At 38.5% G+C, this 6675-nt stretch overlaps 1 pseudogene; it reads left to right on the top strand.

Moving 5' to 3' along the window:
- The first annotated feature begins 5149 nt into the window (after positions 1–5149).
- Positions 5150–5824, top strand: LOC124975272 (ubiquitin domain-containing protein 2-like; annotated as a pseudogene).
- The last annotated feature ends 851 nt before the right edge of the window (positions 5825–6675 follow it).

Below are 6675 nucleotides of genomic sequence, written 5' to 3'. Positions count from 1 at the left end.
ATGCTTTTTATGCATGTATCGAAATAATCATGTGATTCTTGACTTTAAGTCTATTGATATGGTGAATGACATTTATTGATTTCCTGATGTTGAACCAACCTTGCATCCCTGAGATAAAACCCACTTGATCAAAAAATTAAAAGTAAAACCTTTTTTCTTGACATCTAACTCTACTGCCTTTTTGAACTCATTTTCTCATCTTTGAAGCCAGAAGTCACAAAAGAAATGCAGGCAAGCATCTGGAACTGCCAATTTATTCAGGAGATATCTAAGTGTTTAATAACATAGAAAATTCAACATCTAAAGAAATATAAAAATATTTAGAGAAATATAAAATAAAATTCCTTCCTATCAAAATCAAATGATGATGATGACATAAATGAATATTCATAAACTCAAGAGTAGTTTATTATTACCTATTTGTGGAAAATCTTTTGCTATTGAAGATACATGATACTCACCATCACAGAGACGTACTGAAATTACAGCCTATGTGACCATGATAACATGTGAGAACACAACAGTACTCATCCAAACACCAACCATACAAACCTGGGGGCATGGTTCAAGTGAATGTACATCTTGGAAGAGATAAATAGTAATCTGTGGGAAAATGGTCCCTAGGGGACGGTCCCATTTTTGATTATAGTATATCCAGTTTAAAAAATAGAATAAAACACCATGTTTAAGTTTTATATATGTGCAATATGCATGTGATATTTCACATGCATACATGTTTAGAAAGAAAATATGTAGAACTTATGAGAAAATAAAAAATCAGAAGCACATAAAACACTCAATTACACTTCCCATGTTTAGATGATAAAACTCATCGTTACAAAGAAGACATTTTTTCCCCAAATTAACCTACAATACAGTCCAGCAAAATTGCTATGTACATATGTGAACATATCATGGTGAATTCTACTTTTAAGTGTATCTATAAAGTAGTAATTCATAAAACTATAAATAAATGGAAGAGAGGAGGAAGGTAGGAAGAGAGGGAAAGAGGAACCACTGGGTAAAGAAGTGGAGCAAATTATATTCCATGCTTGTTTGATTATGTCAAAATGAACCCAAATATTATGTTTAAGTATAAAGTGATGATAAAAAAAATTCAACATGCTTTACTTTTAATGAAATAAGGAACCAAAACATACAGTTCTAAAATATATCCACACAGTTATATATAAATTTAGCCAAGAAACTTTTCAACTATAAGAGTAAATGAAGTACTTATTACCTGACATCCATGTATATTGTGAAACTATACTATTACAATAATCAAGGAATCACAATATAAATAAAATCCATGTATAAATTATATGTTTGTAAAAATTATATACTTAATTGCAATAGAAAAGTATAGATACATCAAACCTTAACAAGATCCATCTCAACAACTTAGCTAGACCCTGTCTCAAAATAAAAAAGAAAACATACTAGGGCATAGCTCAGTAGTAAAGTATCCCTCAGTTCAACTTCCAGCAACACACAAAAGGAAAGTAAAGAAAAAAGAAAGTAAAAATGAAAATAAGCTAGCTCAGCAGGAAGTGAGGTCCCTATAGACCCCAGCTTCTCTCCTGCAGGAAAATTACATATGGAGATTTGATTATGATAATCAGCCCACCAGTGTCTGGGAAGATGCTGGGCCACAGGCACACACATGCCAAATAGTATTTGAGGCAGGGGTTGAGGATGTCCTGAAAGGGTAAGGAAGGCAGTGAGGGGGTCTCTGCCACTGACATGCTCTCCACTTGGATAGCCAATAGGACTGAGGGGGTCCTGCCCTGCAGGTGGGATCAGGCCTGCAGACTCCAGAGACTGTTGAGATTCCCCTTCTGCTGGCTCTTGTTCATGCCAGTCAGTCTGGCCATTCTAACAGCCTCTTTCCCCAGGCTCATGTTGCCACTGCCCACTCACCATTTCCTGGTGCTCAGGAGTCAGTCCTTCTCCCTAGGGATCTTCAGCCCCTGCACAGCAGTGCACTCTGGGGCTCTAAAGCAGGAAAATGAAGCAAACAGTCAAATAGCCAATATGGTAGACTCAGGAAATGGAGAAGATGACAGAAGCCCACCCCCAACTCCCTGGCAGCAAAAGGCATTGGACAGTTTTCACGAAGTGCTCCTTATTAGACAGGGGGTCAGACCATACCCTGGAGTCTACTTCCTTGTGAGTGACAAGGAATAATATCCAATCCAGGCATGCATAAGATCAGAATGACAGGTTCTTGTTTGTAGCTTTATTTAATTACTTACTTACTTACTTACTTACTTACTTACTTATTTATGTTTTTGAGGTTTGGAATTTCACCCTGGAGCCTCAGGCTGCTGCTATTTTAAGGCAATATTTCTGTCCAGAAATGAGGTCTAGTCAAACCATCAGAAAATTTTCATTTTAAATGGCATACAAGTTCATTTCATTTTATGGATTATAGATGCCTGTATGTTATTCATGGATAAAAATAATGCAATGACAATTACTATAAAATTTCCTTTAATATTTCTGCTTACTGATCTTGTTAGAAGTCACATTAAATTTGAGTGGGAAGCAGCACCCTAAAGCAACAATGTCCAATGAAAACCACATATAAGGTACAAGGGTAATTTAAATATTTCTAATATTCACATTAATAACATAAAAATAAAGTTAAAATTGATATTAATAAAATAACCCAGTCTTTCCAGAATATTACCTGTGAATAAAATACTACCAATGAAGTATATGTTTTTGGAACTACACCCTTAAGTTTGACTCTTTCCATTATACCTCAGTTCATAGTAGCCATGTTCCAGATATGAAGGCTATGGGTCCCCTGATGTCAGGGACTTAAAGACCCTGGTCTATGTCTTTATATGTCAGTGTTGAGGAACACAATTCCCTACTACTATTTTTCCTCAGGCCCCAAATAAGGCGAAACAATACCCTGAGTGGGATCAGGATGCTACAACCAGGAAATGTCCAAAAATGATCTATTTTCTTACTTCATACTGTTTTTTATTTTATTTGTTCTAATTAGTTGTACATGGAAGTAGAATGCAATTATACAATTTGATAAATCATACATAGAGTATAATCTGTCACTTTTCTGATTATACATATTGCTGGATCACATTGGACATGCAGTCATACCTGTACATGAGGTAATTCACATTGTAGATATCATACAGCTGAAAAAAGAAATGGGGTTCCAAGGGAGTAGAGACACAGCCTGCAGTCTTCCACAGTCCTGATTCTATTATTTAAATACATGAAATGCAAACTTATTTGGCAATTTGGGGTTAGACCCATTGGCCAAGCTGTCATATCTATTTCCTTCTGTGGACAAACTCCCAAAACTAATAAGCAGATGGGCTGGGACTCAGGATGAGCTGTCTCATTTCAAAGTCAAAACAGCTTCACCAGATCACAAGACTCTTGCAATATTTCTTATTTTCATCAGACTTGGAAAGTGACAATTATTCAAAAAAGCAGGATTTGTGATTATATATATAGCCCTGTGTATTACACAGCATAATACAAATGGAACTTTCTCATATACGTGTATCATCTTGGGACTCCCATTTCAGAAGCCAGGGAATCCTGATCCAGTTTACATCAAGGGCAAAAATCACTAGATAGATTTTTTTCTAAACACCCATTTACATATCAAAATACAGGTTGATGTCAAATATGCAGGAATTTAAGTCATGTTTTATCAATTACAGAACAGGCTGATTTAGGATGTAAATTTTCAAAACAAAGAGGGACATGGGCTACAGAGTCATGCAGCAGTTATTTTTATTGAGGGAACAGAGCAAAAGGAGGTCAAGGAGGGACATATAATTATTGGAAGTACCATGAAACATCAGAGAATTGGAATCTGGATTTCACACAAGGAAGAATTGACACATTGTGTGTGGGCATGTGAATGATGTGAGTACTCATAATGAAAGGGTTATATGCATCTGAAAAAATGGTAGATCAGATAATGGTTAAGCAGTATATACACAGTAACTTCAAGTTGTTTTGACAGTTGTGGAAGCACAGTACCTACTTATAGCAGTAATTACCATGAAGAAATTGTCCAACTGAATCCTCTAAAAACATCCAATTGCATAGATGAGACAACACAGGCTTCTAGATATCAAATGGCTTCTTAGCAGCTTATGTCAGAACTGAGAACTGCCTGGAACAAAACTGTATGAAATTCTTCTAAGTTTCTCAAAATCTGGTTTGCTCCTGATATAGGGGATGTTTTTCTAGAAAAATATTATGTCTTCTCCATTTTAAAGAGATAGCCTGAAAAAGAAATCCCAGGAGGTTCCTTGGACTTGAGAGACTATTATTTATCCTTCTTTCATGTTAAGAGAAGTCTTTAGTAACAGAGCTGTCAACCCTGGTTCTACATTGGGGCAAATGCTTGGAGACTACATGGTGCAAGAAAGCACAACACAGGGCCCAGAATCTGAGCAGGATTTAGGGAAGAAAATAATCTAAGTGGTTGATAAATCAACTGAAAGGTAACTATAGTTTGTCGGTTGGAAAATTGGAAAAAAGTGGAGCAGTGTGATTTTATTTACCACACCGACAAGAGATTAACCAAGAAAAATAACTTTTTAAATGCCACAATTGGGAGAATTCTGAGAAAGACACTACAATCAGAGATTTCTTATGCCTATGTAACTTCAGCAGCCCATCTGTGACATAATCTTCCTGTAGCTATTAAAATTTTTTTTGTGCATATCCCTTCACTCAGAATTCCCTTTTCTGGGAGTCTGTCTTCAGCAGCCAACTAGTTTATATTACCAGTTGAATTTTATCCTCTCCCCAAATCTCATATGTTGATATTCCAAATAATTGGTGCCTCAAACTGTGACTCCATTTAAATATTTGTTCTTAAATACATGGTTCAAGCCCAACTGGGTGGGGCAAGGTGGAGGCAAGTGCCAGGTAGGCAGGACCTACCAGGCTGACTGCTCTGGGTTGAGGCAGTGGTGGGCACCAAGGAAGGTACCAAGCCAAGGCAGGGGGTGGGGTGGCGAGGGGACCTATGCTGGACCAGTAGTGAGTGGGCGGCTTGCCTGTCCAGAGATCAGTGGTGGCACCTGAGGAGTTCGAAGGGTGGTGGGCTGGACAAGCAGAGGGGAGGTGGACCAGGGCAGGTACCATGGACGGGTGTATGGGAACCCTGCATGACTCCTCTGGCAGCTTCAAGGAGAACTGGAGGGCACCAGAGTTGCTTTTGGTCATAAGCCTTTGAAAAAGGAAAAACAAAAATGGAAAAGTGAATATCCTATGACAGATGGACAACTGCACAGCAAGAGGGACAGATTTTGGGACACTGCACCAGCTTTTGAAGGACAGAAAGAGATCTGGGATACCTTGAAGGCTGTCACACACGCTTTTGAGAACAATGATCATGAACTGACATAAGCAATCATTGATGGTGCAAACAACCTCACTATACAGTGCGCTTACAAAGTGCTATGATGATAGCAGCTTCCAGTGTATCGCTTGTCACCACCAATCAACATGACAGAGAAGAGTGACATAGAGACTGAATATTCCTGAGCCACCACCCAATTCTGGATATGAGTCTCAGCTCTGATTGTGCCATGCCACGGGCAAAGACCTCAAGCTTATTGTGTGCAGCACAGACACCATGTTCCACATGAAGAGACAGTTGCAAGCAGTAGAGGGAGTGGAGCCTTGAAGTCAGCGGTGGTTGTTCTCAGGCAGTCCTCTCACTGACAAAATGAAGTTGGAGGAGCTGAAGTTCCCGAAGGTCTACATGACGCAGGTGATCCTGAGCCAGCCTGTGCACACCCCGATGCCAGTCTAGAACTGAGCTGAACCCTGGCTCCCTCCTATCCTTTTTATTGTTACTGTCATTTTTGACTCAGTGGCATGAAATTTATTTTCACTGCTCTGAATTCCGTATGAATGAATTTAGTTCTGAGGAATTACCAGTGAAAATTTCCATCTGTGATGGAGACTAACAAAAATAATAAAACACAAAGAGCCAGCCTTTGAGACTAATGTAATTACAATTTCTAACTTGAGAGGCAGTTAAGAAATAGATAACCAATTACTTTAAAACACTCAACAATTATTTAATAACTGAATTTAAATGATTTGGACTGTAAGTGGAACATTGTAACCTTGAAGAACAGCACCAAGCACCTTTGAACACAGAATTTTTAAAACATCTATCAGATTATAAAATTTCCAGAAGACACAATAAGTTACAATTTTTAATAGAATCTGAAAAGAGCAGTGTTTGGGATTCCCTTCTGATCTAGTTTTTTGTCAGCTCATTTCATCTATAGTCATAAAGGAGTAAGACTGGCAAATTGTACTTCAGTGTTGCTTTTCCCATCCCCACATGTTGAGCTTCTGATTGACATTCACACTAAATTCGGATGCCTTCAGCATATTTGGTGACTAGAGCCCTTCTGAACGTTAGGCAACAGTTATTCCTGCAGTCCTGTTTCTGATGTGTACCTGACCCTCAGTTGTGCATAGGTGTTTGAAATGCCTACACAGACAGCTGTTTTCATGTCAGACTCAGAAGGTCACTAACTTAATGTACCTCCCTTACTCACTGCTCTGTTTGCTCCTTTGCATAGTCTACTCTGTCCCAGACACACAGTTGCCAGGTGGGGAGCAGGACCATAGTTGTTCCCACCCGAG

This window comes from Sciurus carolinensis, unplaced genomic scaffold (assembly GCF_902686445.1).
Source record: "Sciurus carolinensis unplaced genomic scaffold, mSciCar1.2, whole genome shotgun sequence".
Taxonomy (NCBI): Eukaryota; Metazoa; Chordata; class Mammalia; order Rodentia; family Sciuridae; genus Sciurus; species Sciurus carolinensis.
The sequence above is the reverse complement of the archived record's forward strand: the minus strand, read 5'-3'. Positions and strand labels throughout refer to the sequence as shown.